The 16,657-nt window shown below is 48.5% G+C and overlaps 1 protein-coding gene across 4 annotated transcripts in view; it reads left to right on the forward strand.

Annotated features, from left to right (window-relative positions):
- The first annotated feature begins 15,949 nt into the window (after positions 1–15,949).
- Positions 15,950–16,657, forward strand: part of fsip1 (fibrous sheath interacting protein 1) — a 612,301-nt gene continuing 611,593 nt past the window's right edge. For 3 of the 4 annotated variants that reach the window (XM_038785689.1, XM_038785714.1, XM_038785705.1), the window contains exon 1: positions 15,950–16,073. The gene's annotated coding sequence lies outside the window, so the exon portion shown is untranslated. Of the gene's footprint in view, positions 16,074–16,321; positions 16,404–16,657 lie in introns of those variants that run through there. The other variant, XM_038785697.1, reaches the window with a different exon arrangement.

Consider the following 16,657-nt stretch of genomic DNA (forward strand, 5'->3'; position numbering starts at 1 on the left):
GCCTTGGCATTTCAAGTGTACATCAAAATACTTCTTAAATGTTATGAGTTTCTCTGCCTCCACCACCTTTTCAGGCAGTGAGTTCCAGACTCCCACCACCCTCTGGGTGAAAAGGATTTTCCTCAAATCCTCTCTATACCATGCCAACCTGGCAGTGCCAACCTGTGGCAGGGGGCTGTGCCAGGACAGGCCCTAGCGGGAGCCCCATGGGAGAGGGGTGCGTTTATGTATGGTGGGGGGTGAGCACAAACACTGAGGGGGGTGGGGGTGGAAGGAAATAGAGTCCCGGTGATGTCTTTGCAGTGTTTTTTATCATAGAATCTACAATGCAAAAGGAGAACATTCGGCCCACCGAGTCTGCACCGGCTCTTGGAAAGAGCACCCTACCCAAAGTCAACACCTCCACCCCATCCCTACAACCCAGCAACCCCATCCAACACTAAGGGCAATTTTGGACACTAAGGACAATTTAGCATGGCCAATCCACCTAACCTGCACATCTTTGGACTATGGGAGGAAACCGGAGCACCCGGAGGAAACCCACGCACACACGGGGAGGATGTGCAGAGCAGACTCCGCACAGACAGTGACCTAGGCTGGAATTGAACCTGGGACACTGGAGCTGTGAAGCAATTGTGCTATCCACAATGCTACCGTGCTGCCCTTTGTGGGCGTGCACTTCTGATGGTGTATGTCACGGGGGGTGGGGGGTTGGATTGCTGCCGATGAATGTCCGTGGGGGGGTGGGGGGGGGGGGGGGGGGGGGGGTGGGGGGTGGCGGAATGGAATGGTGACTAGGATTGTCGGGAGTTGAGGGAGTGCCCCCAATAGCACCATGACGGGGGCTGGGGGCCGTTAAGCTGCAGCGTTGGTCAGGGCGCCCTGGTTCGATTCCCGGCTTGGGTCACTGTCTGTGTGGACTCTGTACGTTCTCCCCGTGTCTGCGTGGGTTTCCTCCGGGTGCTCCGGTTTCTTCCACAAGTCCCGAAAGACATGCTTGTTAGGTAATTTGTACATTCTGAACTCTCCCTCTGTGTACCCGAACAGACTCTGGAATGTGGCGACTAGGGAATTTTCACATCAACTTGATTACAGTGTTAATGTAAGCCTACTTGTGACAATAAAGATTATTATTATCTCTGTGGAGCCGCCTCTATTAGGCTCCGCCCACATGAATGATGGCATAAACTGCCCCCACTGTTTTTTTTCTCTTAGAGAAAATTGGAGAGAAAATTGGTCTGTGCCACTGGAGAGTTACAGAGCGGCTTTCAGTCTGAGCCTGACACTTTACCAAATTCTGGTAAGATTCAGCCCATTGTGTCATGGGATTCTTAATACCTGCTGTAGACGGTGCCTTAGCATTGCTTGTCCTTTGAAAGACGGCATTTCTGACAATGCAGCAAACTCTCAGTACCATACTGGAAATACAGACTCAGTCCCAATTTAATAGTTTACACCGAAAGCAACTCTGAAATTGCCTCTGTATTTAAACTTCATGATGCTTTGCTATTTTATAAATGCTTATAATAATAGAGATGCCCATGATATTACCCACCATCAGTTGATGTATGTGAATTTCTAAATGTAGTGTCAAGCATTACCGAGGAACACGCACTTCAAAACGTCAACCATCTTTGATCTTTCTTAGGCTTATAAAATACAACAGAAGGTTTGGCCCTAATCTGGCGACTGTACTAAACCCTTGCACAATCTACTGTGTCAAAATAAAAAGTGAAAATGAGGGATCAATGTGAGAGAGCATTCATGCTTACTAAAGAGGTGCTACTCAAGCCATAAGTCCTGATACGTTTTAATCCAAATTTATCCTTGCAACTGGCATGTGATGCATGACCAATGGGGTGGAGATGGTGGTTTCCCAGATAATGTCCACAAATGAAGAGAAGCCGATAGCCTTCTCATCCAGGACTTTGAATAAAGCCAAAAGCAATTTTGCGCAAATAGAGAAAGAAGCCCCAGGAATCATTTTTGAAATATAACGGTTCTACCAATTCCCGTATGGGAAGAACTTCACTTTATTAACCGACTATCGTCCATTAGCAACAGTTTTTGAATCTCATTCTGGAATTCCATCACTGGTAGCTAGCAGAATGCACAGTTAGGCACTTATCAGCACACGCATACACGAGCAATCATCATCAGTCAAACTTTCATGGGATTGCACACCGGCAGGGAATTATGGTCCCATGCCGTTGCCCGTATTTCCCGGCAATGAGAGGTGCTATCAATGGGAAATCCCGTTGACAATGACGGGACCAGTGGTCCCACTGGTGGGCCACTTCCAGTGCCGAAAAACCCGTGACTCCCTTAAATGTCAGTCATAAAGCTGTCTAACTCAGCCTTGAATATCTTGAATCCTCTACATGTAATGAGTGCAGATTCACGGCAACTGCTCAATAGAAGCCAGACAAATTCCTTTGCAATATCATTCTGAATAAAATGTAGGTAGGATGTTGGGTCTAATCAGAGTGCTGTCATCTGCCGATTAAATTAAATATTAAAAGCTGTGAAGGGCATTTTGTTAATCTGCAGTGAGCTCTTCAATTGGCAGGGAGATTTAAAGCAGAGAGTAAGACCATAAGTAGGAGCAGAAGTAGGCCATTCGGCCCATTGAGTCTGCCCGCCAGTCAATAAAATCCTGACTGATCTGGTATAATCCTTAGCTCCAGTCTCCTGCCTTATCCCTTAATTCCCTTACTGATTAAATATCTGCTATCCCAACCTTGAACAAATTTAAGCCTCTGCAACTTAGAGACATACAGTTAGAGAAATATGCAGAAACAAAGTCCACATGAAACCCAACATTTCTTGGAGCGTGGAAGAGAGAGGAAATGGACTCTTGGGGACTGAGTAAGTGTATAAATACCAGTCAGTGAAAGACGGACAGGAAGAACAGAATACAAAGAGATGCAGTTACTGAAAGTTATGTTATCATTTACATAAGAACATAAGAAGTAGGAGTAAGAGTAGGTTATTCAGTCCCTCAAGCCTACTCCACCGTTCTTTGGGAATGTGGTTGAGCTGATTGTGATCTCAATTCCACTTTCTGCCTATCCGTCCCCCTTGGCCCCCCTCCCCCCCCTTAAACCCATGACTCCCTTAAATGTCAGTCATAAAGCTGTCTAACCCAGTCTTGAATATATTCACTGACTCAGCCGCCATTTCTCTTTGCGGTAAAGAATTGAACAGACTAACGAACCTCCGAGAGAGGAAATTCCTGCTCATCTCTATCTTAAATGGGAGATCATCTATTTTGCAGCCTTTGCCCTCTGGTTCTAGATTCCCCCACTGGAAGAAACATCCCCTTAGCATCTACCCCGTCCACACCACCCCCCCCCCCCCACTTTGGTTTCAATACCTGATGCATGATCAATTGCACAAAAGACTCAGATTGATACAACTGTGGCTTTATTACAGTCAGATGCGTTGCCTCCCACTGCAGCTGTCGAAATGGCAGATCAGAGGAGGACACGCATATTTACACGGCTCCTAGTGGGCGGAGCTAGCCGGCAGGGGCTACCGGTGAACCTGTAGTGCAGGTCCTACCTTACACCCCCTAATACAGGTGCACACAGTGATTCACCACATTCATCCCCTGTTAAAAATAAGTCCGGCGGAGGTGGCGTGGAACTATATACAATGTTGCAAATAATTTACAGTTGGGAGGGACAAAAATGTCAATTTTGACGGTCCGGTGCCCGTCAGAGGTTTAGTTGATCCGGTGATTTGACGGTTCGCTGGGGGCGACGTAATGGTGGCAGCGATGGCGGTGCTGGCGGTGTTGGTGCTGGCCAGTAGTCAGATGATCCCAGGAGCGTGCCAAAATCTTCATCGTCCTCTTCCGTGGGCAGGGGAAGGAGGGATGGACCTGATGGGGTTAATGTTGGGAGCGCCAGGGGAGGGGAGGGTGGCGCGTGTGTGGCGGAGTGTGTTGGAGTGGAACCTGACGGAGTCAGGTCCCTGAGGGAGACAGTATTTTGGCGGCCATCGGGGAACTCCAAGTAGGCATACTGGGGGTTGGGGTGGAGCAAGTGTACCCTGTCCACCAAGGGATCCTCCTTGTGGAGTCAGACGTGCCTACGGAGCAGGACCGGTCCTGGAGCTGCGAGCCAAGTCGGGAGCGACACCCCAGATGTGGACTTCCTAGGGAAGGTAAAAACACGTTCATGGGGTGTGTTATTTATGGCGGTGCACAGCAGTGATCGGATGGAGTGTAGTGCATCATGGAGGACCTCCTGCCAGAGAGAGGCTGGGAGGTTCCTGGACTATAGTGCCAGCTGGACGGCCCTCCAAACCGTTCTGTTCTCCCTCTCTACCTGCCCGTTTCCCCGGGGGTTGTAGCTGGTTATCCTGCTGGAGGCGATACCCCTGCTAAGCAGGAACTGACGCAGCTCATCACTCATGATTGAGGATCCCCTGTCACTGTGGATGTAGGCGGGGAATCCAAACAGAGCGTAGATTGTGTTGAGGGCCTTGATGACGGTGGCAGACATCATATCGGGACATGGGATGGCGAAGGGGAACCTGGAGTACTCATCGACCACACTGAGGATATATGTGTTGCAGTCGGTGGAGGGGAGGGGCCCTTTGAAATCCACGCTGAGGCGTTCAAAGGGGCGGGAGGCCTTCACCAGGCGCGCGCGGTCTGGCCGGTAGAAGTGCGGCTTGCACTCCGCACAGACCTGGCAGTCTCTGGTGACTGTCCGTACTTCCTCGACGGAGTAGGGCAGGTTGCAAGCTTTGATGAGGTGGTACAGTCGTGTGACCTCCGGGTGACAAAGGCTGTCATGTAGGGCCCGGAGTCGGTCTACTTATGCACTGGCACATGTACCTCGGGATAGGCCGTCTGGGGGCTCGTTGAGTTTGCCGGGGCGATACAAAATCTCGTAATTATAGGTGGAGAGTTCGATTCTCCACCGCAAGATGTTATCATTTTTGATCTTGCCCCGCTGCGTGTTGTTGAACATGAAGGCTACCGACCTTTGTTCAGTGAGGAGAGTGAACCTCCTGCTGGCCAGGTAATACCTCCAATGCCGCACAGCTTCAATGATAGCTTGGGCCTCTTTTTCGACGGATGAGTTCCGAATTTCAGAGGCATGAAGGGTGCGGGAAAAGAATGCCAAGGGTCTGCTTGCCTGGTTTAGAGTGGCGGAGAGGGCGACATCTGAAGTGTCGCTTTCTACTTGAAAGGGGAGTGTCTCGTCTACTGCGTGCATCCCGGCCTTGGCTATGTCTGCTCTGATCCGGGCGAAGGCCTGTTGTGCCTCGGCCACGAGGGGGAATTGAGTGGACTGTATGAGTGGCCGGGCCTTGTCCGCATAGTTTGGGACCCACTGGGCGTAGTAGGAGAAGAACCCCAGGCAGCGTTTGAGGGCCTTGGGGCAGTGGGGGAGGGGAAGCTCCATGAGGGGGCGCATGCGGTCGGGATCGGCCCCAGAAGTCCGTTTTGGACTACATAGCCGAGGATGGCTAGGCGGGTCGTGCGGAACACACACTTCTCCTTGTTGTACATAAGGTTGAGGAGAGTGGTAGTGCGGAGGAATTTAGCGAGGTTGGCGTCGTGGTCCTGCTGGTCATGGCCGCAGATGGTGACATTATCTAAGTATGGAAACGTGGCCCGCAAACCGTACCGGTCGACCATTCGGTCCATCTCCCTTTGGAAGACCAAGATCCCGTTAGTGACGCCGAAGGGAACCCTAAAGAAGTGATAGAGCCGGCCGTCCGCCTTGAAGGAAGTGTATGGACGGTCCGATTTACGAATGGGGAGCTGGTTGTAGGCGGATTTCAGGTCAATCGTCGAGAAGACCCGGTACTGCGCAATCTGGTTGACCATCTCAGATATGCGTGGGAGGGGTACGCGTCGATCTGCGTGTACCGATTGATGGTCTGGCTATAGTTCACGACCATTCTGTGTTTCTCCCCCATTTTTACTACTACGACTTGAGCTCTCCAGCGGCTATTGCTGGCCTCGATGATACCCTCCTGAAGCAGCCGTTGGACTTCGGACCTGATGAAGATCTTGTCCTGGGTGCTGTATCGTCTGCTCCTGGTGGCAACGGGCTTGCAATCCGCAGGTAGATTGGCAAAGAGGGAGGGGGGGTCAACCTTGAGGGTCGCGAGGCCGCAAACAGTGAGTGGAGGTAGGGGCCCGCCGAATTTGAGGGTGAGGCTCTGGAGATTGCACTGGAAATCCAGGCCCAGCAATAGTGCAGCGCAGAGGTTGGAGAGGACGTATAGATGGAAACTGCTGCATTCTATGCCCTGGACAGTGAGAGTGACTGTGCAGAACCCTTGGATCGGGACAGAGTGGGATCCGGAGGCCAGGGAGATCCGTTGATTGGCGGGGTGGACCGCGAGGGAGCAGCACCTTACCGTATCTGGGTGTATGAAGCTATCAGTGCTCCCGGAGTCCAGCAGGCAAGAGGTTGCGTGGCCGTTGATTTTCACCGTTGTCGAAGCGGTGGCCAGGTTGTGTGGACGAGACTAGTCCAGTTTCATCGAGGCGAGCTGCGGGTGGTCATCCGAGGTTTCAGATGGAGAGCGTCGGTGATCCAGATCTGGTGTTCCAGCCCCGTGGGGGAGACAAGATGGCGGCGTCCGGAGGTCCTGTGGGGAACAAAATGGCGGTGCCTATGGGACGCACGTTGCGGGGGTAGGGAAAGGTGGCGCCGCCCATTGGCCGCATGTGGACTGAGGGGACGGAGATGGCAGCGCCAACTCGCCGCATCTGGCCCTGGGAGGAGAAGGTGGGTGGCGCCCACTGGCCGCACGTGGACCTGGGAGAAGAAGATGGCGGCGCCCACTGGCCGCACATGGCCCTGGGAGGGGAAGGTGGCGGAGCCCATTGTGTGTTCGGCCGGGGGAAGGGGGCGATTGTGGGCACAGTAGCGGCGACTGTGTGGGCCTGGCACACAGCTGCAAAGAGGCCCTTTTTACCGCAGGACTTGCAAATGGCGGCGTGGGCCAGGCAGCGTTGGCGGGGGTGCTTCTGCTGACTGCAGAAGTAGCAGCGGAAACCCCCGGGGTGCGCGGATTGGTGGGTGGTGCAGGCGTATGGACTAGGCAGGGCCCCAGTCCATTCCCCGGGGTCGTTTGTGGGGTCCAGGAGTGGTAGGACGGGTGGGCCGCGCGGCGAGCAGGGTAGGCCTGGACATTACGAGATGCGACCGCCATGGAGAGCGCTAAAGTTTTTGTCTCCGTTAGGTCGTGTGTTGCCCCTTCCAGCAGTTGTTGTCGGATGGGGTCCGACGCAATCCTCGTTACGAACGCGTCGCGCATGAGGAGATTTGAATGTTTGGTGGCCGTGACGGCCTGACAGTCACAGTCCCGGACAAGTGGGATTAGGGCCCGGCAGAAGTCTTCGATAGACTCACCAGGGAGTTGAGAATGAGTGGCGAGTACGTGCCTGGCGAAGAGCGTGTTTGCTTTCTGTGCGTAGTTCTCTTTTAGGAGTGTCATGGCTTCCGCGTAATTTGGGGCATCCTGGATCAACGGGAACACATTGGAGCTCAACCTGGAATATAAGACCTGAATCTTCTGAGCTTCCGTCGGCTCGGGGGTCGCAGCGTTGATGTAAGCCTCAAAACAAGCTAGCCAGTGATTAAAGTCCTTTCTGGCATCGGGCGAGTGCGGATCCAGCTGCAGGCAATCTGGTTTAATTCTGATATCCATTTCTTAGAAAATCTGTCGGTAATAAATTGATGCACGATCAATTGCACAAAAGACTCAGATTGGTACAACTGTGAGCTTTATTACAGTCAGATGCGTGGCCTCCTACTGCAGCTGGTGAAATGGCAGATCAGAGGAGGACACGCATATTTATACGGCTCCTTGTGGGTGGAGCTAGCTGGCAGGGGCTTCCGGCGAACCTGTAGTGCAGGTCCTACCTTACATCCCCTAATACAGGTGTACACAGTGGTTCACCACAATACCTCTTGTTCTTCTACACTCCAACAAGTGTAGGACTAATCTGCTCAACTTTTCTTCATGAGACAACCCCTTTGTCTCAGGAATCAGCTGAGTGAACCCTCTGAGAACTGTTCCAATGCAATTGTATCAACCCTTAAACAAAGAGACCAGAGTGCTGTCCACAGTGGGTGGGATTTTCGTCCCTCTCAGCGGTGTGTAATGCAGCGGCAGAGGGTGGCTCGCCAGTGGCTGGTGGCGTGATCTACCTGCCATTGTCTGCACCCTTCACCGCTGGGAAATCCGTCGGCGGGACCGTAAGATCCTGCCAAAGTGAACGGTCAGAAAATCTCACCCACCAAATGGTCTCAATAATGCTCTGTTTTGTTTCTGTCACTGTGTACATCCCTGACCGTTCTAAGCCTAAAAATGTGTTGCACACATCTCTCTCTCTGTATCTCTCTTTATCACTCTGTTGCTCTGAAGCTCAACTGACCTATTTTTCCTGTCTGATCCTGAGTAAACAAATCCTGTCATGTTGTTTATAACATTGAGATTCTGAAACCTCATAGCAGGATATTTGATCGCCCTCTATTGGAGGATACTGATTTTGAATGATGGCAGGGGGAATTGCCCAAGGTTCAGATCAGGTGACTATGTTGGTAGGAGAATAAGAACAAGAACATAAGAACATAAGAACTGGGAGCAGGAGTAGGCCATCTGGCCCCTCGAGCCTGCTCCGCCATTCAATTAGATCATGGCTGATCTTTTGTGGACTCAGCTCCACTTTCCGGCCCGAACATCATAACCCTTAATCCCTTTATTCTTCAAAAAACTATCTATCTTTACCTTAAAAACATGTAATGAAGGAGCCTCAACTGCTTCACTGGGCAAGGAATTCCATAGATTCACAACCCTTTGGGTGAAGAAGTTCCTCCTAAACTCAGTCCTAAATCTACTTCCCCTTATTTTGAGGCTATGTCCCCTAGTTCTGCTGTCACCCGCCAGTGGAAACAACCTGCCCGCATCTATCCTATCTATTCCCTTCATAATTTTAAATGTTTCTATAAGATCCCCCCTCATCCTTCTATATTCCAACGAGTACAGTCCCAGTCTACTCAACCTCTCCTCATAATCCAACCCCTTCAGCTCTGGGATTAACCTAGTGAATCTCCTCTCCACACCCTCCAGCGCCAGTACGTCCTTTCTCAAGTAAGGAGACCAAAACTGAACACAATACTCCAGGTGTGGCCGCACTAACACCTTATACAATTGCAACATAACCTCCCTAGTCTTAAACTCCATCCCTCTAGCAATGAAGGACAACATTCCATTTGCCTTCTTAATCACCTGTTGCACTTGTAAACCAACCTTCTGTGACTCATGCACTAGCACACCCAAGTCTCTCTGAACAGCGGCATGCTTTAATATTTTATCGTTTAAATAATAATCCCGTTTGCTGTTATTCCTACCAAAATGGATAACCTCACATTTGTCAACATTGTATTCCATCTGCCAGACCCGAGCCCATTCACTTAACCTATCCAAATCCCTCTGCAGACTTCCAGTATCCTCTGCACTTTTCGCTTTACCACTCATCTTAGTGTCATCTGCAAACTTGGACACATTGCCCTTGGTCCCCAACTCCAAATCATCAATGTAAATTGTGAACAATTGTGGGCCCAACACGGATCCCTGAGGGACACCACTAGCTACTGATTGCCAACCAGAGAAACACCCATTTATCCCAACTCTTTGCTTTCTATTAATTAACCAATCCTCTATCCATGCTACTACTTTACCCTTAATGCCATGCATCTTTATCTTATGCAGCAACCTTTTGTGTGGCACCTTGTCAAAGGCTTTCTGGAAATCCAGATATACCACATCCATCGGCTCCCCGTTATCTACTGCACTGGTAATGTCCTCAAAAAATTCCACTAAATTTGTTAGGCATGACCTGCCTTTAACGAACCCATGCTGCGTCTGCCCAATGGGACAATTTCTATCCAGATGCCTCGCTATTTCTTCCTTGATGATAGATTCCAGCATCTTCCCTATTACTGAAGTTAAACTCACTGGCCTATAATTTCCTGCTTTCTGCCTACCTCCTTTTTTAAACAGTGGCGTCACGTTTGCTAATTTCCAATCCACCGGGACCACCCCAGAGTCTAGTGAATTTCGGTAAATTATCACTAGTGCATCTGCAATTTCCCTAGCCATCTCTTTTAGCACTCTGGGATGCATTCCATCAGGGCCAGGAGACTTGTCTACCTTTAGCCCCATTAGCTTGCCCATCACTCCCTCCTTAGTGATAACAATCCTCTCAAGGTCCTCACCTGTCATAGCCTCATTTCTATCAGTCGCTGGCATGTTATTTGTGTCTTCCACTGTGAAGACCGACCCAAAAAACCTGTTCAGTTCCTCAGCCATTTCCTCATTTCCCATTATTAAAACTCCCTTCTCATCCTCTAAAGGACCAATATTTACCTTAGCCACTCTTTTTTGTCTTATACATTTGTAAAATCTTTTACTGTCTGTTTTTATATTCTGAGCAAGTTTACTCTCATACTCTATCTTACTCTTCTTTATAGCTTTTTTAGTAGCTTTCTGTTGCCCCCTAAAGATTTCCCAGTCCTCTAATCTCCCAGCAATCTTTGCCACTTTATATGCTTTTTCCTTCAATTTGATACTCTCCCTTATTTCCTTAGATATCCACGGTCGATTTTCCCTCTTTCTTCCGTCCTTCCTTTTTGTTGGTATAAACCTTTGCTGAGCACTGTGAAAAATCGCTTGGAAGGTTCTCCACTGTTCCTCAACTGTTCCACCATAAAGTCTTAGCTCCCAGTCTACCTTAGCTAGTTCTTCTCTCATCCCCTTGTAATCTCCTTTGTTTAAACACAAAACACTAGTATTTGATTTTACTTTCTCACCCTCCATCTGTATTTTAAATTCCACCATATTGTGATCGCTCCTTCCGAGAGGATCCCTAACTATGAGATCATGAATCAATCCTGTCTCATTACACAGGACAAGATCTAGGACCGCTTGTTCCCTCGTAGGTTCCATTACATACTGTTCTAGGAAACTATCGCGGATACATTCTATAAACTCCTCCTCACGGTTGCCTTGACCGACCTGGTTAAACCAATCGACATGTAGATTAAAATCCCCCATGATAACTGCTGTACCATTTCTACATGCATCAGTTATTTCTTTGTTTATTGCCTGCCCCACCATCTCATTACTATTTGGTGGCCGATAGACTACTCCTATCAGTGACTTTTTTGCCTTACTATTCCTGATTTCCACCCAAATGGATTCAACCTTATCCTCCATAGCACCGATGTCATCCCTTACTATTGCACGGATGTCATCCTTAAATAACAGAGCAACACCACCTCCCTTACCATCCACTCTGTCCTTCCGAATAGTTTGATACCCTCGGATATTTAACTCCCAGTCGTGACCATCCTTTAACCATGTTTCAGTAATGGCCACTAAATCATAGTCATTTACAATGATTTGTGCCACCAACTCATTTACTTTATTCCGAATACTACGAGCATTCAGGTAAAGTACACTTATGTTGTTTTTTTTACCTCTGTTTTGAATCTTAACATCTCCAGTTTTATTCCTTTTGTTATTACTGGGCCTATTCACTGTGCTCCCCTCAGTCACTGTACCTTGTACTGTCGCCCTTATGGATTTCTGACTATGTCTTCTCTGCCTTGCACTTTTCCCCTTACTTCCTTTTGTTTCTGTCCCTGTTTTACTACCTTTCAACTTCCAGCATTGGTTCCCATCCCCCTGTAAATGTAAAAGAACAACAAATTTCATTTATATAGCTCCTGCAAATCACCGCATAGTCTTAAACTAAGCTAAACTACTTCGACAACCATATTCATGCAAAATGTTTGTAATTTAAAAAATGATATAGATGGACATAAAATGATATAAAAGGACAACACGATGACACAGTGGTTGGCACTGCTGTCTCACAACGCCAGGCTCCCGGGGTTGGTTCTGGCCTTGGGTGACTGTGTGGAACTTGCGTGTTTTTCTCCAGGTGCTCCGGTTTCCTCCCACAATCCAAAGATGCGCAGGGTTGCGGGGCAGTGGGCCTCGGTAGAGTGCTCTTTAGGAGGGTCGGTGCAGACCCGAAGGGCTGAATGGTCTTCTACACTGTAGGGATTCCACGGACAACCCAATGGGTAATCGTAGCAGAGATGCAACAAAATCTGGAAGAAATCCAGTTTTTCGTTGCTGTGGTAAGTAACATTCATACTATACATGTGCCTGATGATGACCCTGTCTGATAAGAAGAAGCCTAATAACCTTCTCTTGACATTGACAAGAACACAAGAAAAGAAATTGGAGCAGGAGTACGATCCTTCACGGCCCAAATACGATCATGACTGATCCTGGGCTTCAACTTTATTTTCCCACTTCCGTTGATTCCTGGGACACCAAAACTCAGTCTATCCCAGCCTTAAATATATTCAACAATGGAGCAATTGTGCAACAATCCAACAATTCACAATCCTTCGAGTGAAATAAATTCTCCTCACTCAGTCCTAAATGGTCAGCCCCTTCGCCTGTGACTGTGTCCACCATGCTGGAGATTCCCCGACCAGTGGGAACAATCTCTCAGCGTCCATCATATAAAACCTCTTAGAATTTTGTAGGTTTCATTCTTCTGAACTTCAGAGAATATAAACCCAATTTACTCAGCCTCTCATCACTGGATTCACTTGTCCCAGGACCAATCTAGTGACTCTTTGCTGTACTGCCTCCAATGAAAGTGTATCCTTCTGAAAACGTGGAGACCAAAACTGCCCACAGTATTCCAGATATAGTCCCACCAAAACTCTGTACAATTGTCGCTGCCATAATATACATCCATGTATATGATGGAATGCAGACAGGCAGTGATTGACACACAGGATGACCAGTGAGCACACAGAACACAGCAGCCAATCACCAGACAGAACACGACCACTATAAAGCCAGAGGGCACCAGTTTTCCCACTCTCTCGGGATCCAGCCTCTGAGACAGTCAGAGCTCGTGAGCAGCAGCTGGTACAAACACCATGTGGTAGTCAGTTAGTCTGATCAGGCTCGCTTCAGATCTCCAGTCAAGTCAGCATAGTGTCAACCCACAGTTAAGCATGTATTATAGTTAGATGTTAAATAAAATCATGTTGCATCTCATCAAGTGTTGGAAGCCTGTCTCTCTATACCGCATCAAACGCAGTCCACATAGACGCAGCCTGTCCAACACATCAGTCGCAAGACTTCAATTAAGACCAACATGCCACCTGACTTCCGAATTACTTGCTCCACCTGTATGCTAACTTTCTATGTACCTTGTATAAGCACAACCCTCTTTCTTTGAACGTCAACAATTAGAAGTTTCTCATCCTTTAAAAATTCTATTGCATTATGAGCAGCGAAAGTCCTCCCATATCTACATCTTGAGAGTGACCAGTGAAGAGAAATCCAACTAGAACAGCCAAATAATACTTTTGCTACTAGGGTAGATCAGGGACGGGGTAGGTGAATTGCTGAATTCCTGATTACTTGAACTTTCTCCACTGGCAGCTTGCATTTATATAGCAATGTCAACAGAACAAAATGTCCCAAAGTTCTTCATTATGACACTGAGCCATACGATAATGGGCAGGTGATCAAACATGTGGTCAAAGAGGTGGGAGGTAGAAGGAGCATCTTAAAGAGGAGAAAGAAGTGGCAAAGTGGAGTGGCTCAGGGAGGTAGCTCCAGATCTTCAGAACAAGGCAGGGTCACCAAAGGTCGTGATTAAAATCGGGGATGTGAAGGATGCGAGGAGTGGAGGAAATCTCAAAGGCTTGTAGGGCTGGAGGAGGATACAGAGATGGTGAAGGGGCAATGACATGCAGTGAGTTGAAAACAAGGACGAGTTTGAAAATGTCAAAACTGAGGCTTCATTGGATTGGGAACCAGTGTTGATCAGCATGTTACCTCCACCATCTAGAAGAACCATAGAATCATAGAATCCCGACTGTGCAAAAGGAGGCCATTTGGCCCATCGGGTCTGCACCAACCCTCTGAAAGAGCACGCTACCTTGGCCCTATCCCCAGTCCTATCCCTGTAACTCCATAACTCCACCTAACCTGCACATTTCTGGGCACCAAGGGGTAATTTAGCATAGCCACTCCACCAACCTGAACATCTTTGGACTGTGGGAGGAAACTGGAGCACCCGGAGGAAACCCACACAGACATGGGGAGAATGTGCAAACTCCACACAGACAGTGACCCAAGGTGGGAATTGAACCTGGGTCCTTGCCGCAGTGAGGCAGCATGGCTAACCACTGTGCTACCATGCTACCCCGACATCTGAAGCATGTGGAATGAAAAACCATAATATCCAAGTTCCCTTCCAGTTACACACCATCCTGACTGTGACTCATCGTAACTTTAACAGTAGAGACAGCTTGTGGCCTTTCATTTCACTGAGCTTCAAAAATGTATGTAGCTGCTTTAAGGGCTTTTACAGTGAGTTTGAGAAGGCAAACTAAGCCATTGAGGGAAACATTAGAAAGGTGCACAGAAATCTGGCTGAAAAGATGGATTTTCAGAAGTTTTTAAAATGTGGATGAATACATGGAGAGTAGAGAAATTGGGTAAGGAGTTCCCATGAAGAAGCGCATGATGGTTCTGCATTAATGTTCTGCCATTAATGATAGAGCAATGGAAAATTCATTGGAAGCAGAGAACTGAAGGCTGCAGGAGCAGATATAACGTCGGGCCACTGGGGTGAGGTAAGAACATTGATGTATTTGAAAACATGCTTTACAAGATAAAATAGGTTACTGAGAACAGGAAATGTATTGAGTAAAAGGTATGGATTAGAATTTCAGCAAATGTTATCGTCAGTCAGTGATCAATATTGGGAACAGTTCAGAGCAACGCTGATCACAAGAGTTTTATATTCACAAACCAACTGAAATGCGTACAGCCTCGGTTCTCCTTTTAAAATTAATATATCAATAAATGGGAAGTTTAAAACAGAAGGAGAGATGTGATGGATGTGTTTGAATCAGAGCTGGTTAGGAGGATTAAAGCAGACAGTTCTGGGGATGAACAAGCAGCCCGTAGAGATGTGGATCTGCCAATGCTGAGTGAGATGTGAATCAGCCAGTGTTTAGGGTGATTGAATCCACCAGTGGAAGGATGTGAATCAGCCAATGTTTAGGGTGACTGAATCCGCCAGCTGGAGGGTATGAAGCAGCCAGTGGGAGGGTGTGAAGCAGCCAGTGGGAGGGTGTGAAGCAGTCAGTGTTTAGGGTGTGAAACCGCCAGCAGGAGGGTGTGAAACAGCCAGTGCTGAGGGTGATTGAATCGGCCAGTGGGAGGGTGTGAATCAGCCAGTGGGAGGGTGATTGAATCGGCCAGTGGGAGGGTGTGAAGTAGCCAGTGGGAGGGTGTGAATCAGCCAGTGGGAGGGTGTGAAACAGCCAGTGTTTAGGGTGTGAATGAGCCAGTGTTTAGGGTGATTGAATCTGCCAATGGGAGGGTGTGAATCAGCCAGTGGGAGGGTGTGAAACAACCAGTGGGAGGGTGATTGAATCTGCCAGTGGGAGGGTGTGAATCAGCCAGTGGGAGGGTGTGAAACAACCAGTGTTTAGGGTGATTGAATCTGCCAGTGGGAGGGTGTGAATCTGCCAGTGGGAGGGTGTGAATCAGCCAGTGGGAGGGTGTGAAACAGCCAGTGTTTAGGGTGATTGAATCTGCCAGTGGGAGGGTGTGAATCTGCCAGTGGGAGGGTGTGAATCAGCCAGTGGGAGGGTGTGAAACAGCCAGTGTTTAGGGTGATTGAATCTGCCAGTGGGAGGGTGTGAATCTGCCAGTGGGAGGGTGTGAAACAGCCACTGTTTAGGGTGTGAATGAGCCAGTGTTCAGGGTGTGAATGAGCCAGTGTTTAGGGTGATTGAATCTGCCAATGGGAGGGTGTGAAGTAGCCAGTGGAAAGGTAATTGATAAAGTTGGGTTTGTTTTGAATAGCAACACATCCGGGGTCTCAGCGTCCCTGGCAGCGGCTCCGCTAGCGGGTTGAACAGTTGCGGCTTCCCCCTATTTCCCGGGATTCGCACCCGCAGCTGTCGGTGAGGAAATGACCGTCAGTGGATCACGGGCTCCGGGAGTGGTGGGAGCTCCGGAGCCCAGAAACTGCTGCAGTTACGGGAACGCTCACACTGGGTGTAAACACCATGTTAATTGTGCTCACACTGGCTGTGACCTGTGTTCACACTGGCTGTGTGTATATTTGCTGTGGGCGGCATCTACACCATATCAGTTTATTTTGGTGCTCATTAATCTTGAGTGAACTTGCATTTTTAATTTACTGCACATGAATCTGACAATCATCAAGCTTTAGGAATTAATCAATGGGTTGAATCAAGGTTGAACACAATAGCCAATATCAGTAAAAAATAGTAAGTGAGCACTGCACATAGTTAATTCTATTTTTGGTTTTTGTTTCTTAGTTTATAAAATTATTTAATTGGATGTGGGTGTTGTTGTCTAGGCCAACATATCCTGCCCATCCTTAATTTTCCTTGTGAAGGTGGTGAGCTGCAATCTGGAACCACTGTAGACAATGTGGAGTCGGTACACCCAGTATCAGGGAGGGAGTTTCTGGATTTTGACCCAGTTTCAGTGCAGGAATGACAATATTTCCCAGTCAAGA

Source organism: Scyliorhinus canicula, chromosome 2, assembly GCF_902713615.1.
Source record: "Scyliorhinus canicula chromosome 2, sScyCan1.1, whole genome shotgun sequence".
Taxonomy (NCBI): Eukaryota; Metazoa; Chordata; class Chondrichthyes; order Carcharhiniformes; family Scyliorhinidae; genus Scyliorhinus; species Scyliorhinus canicula.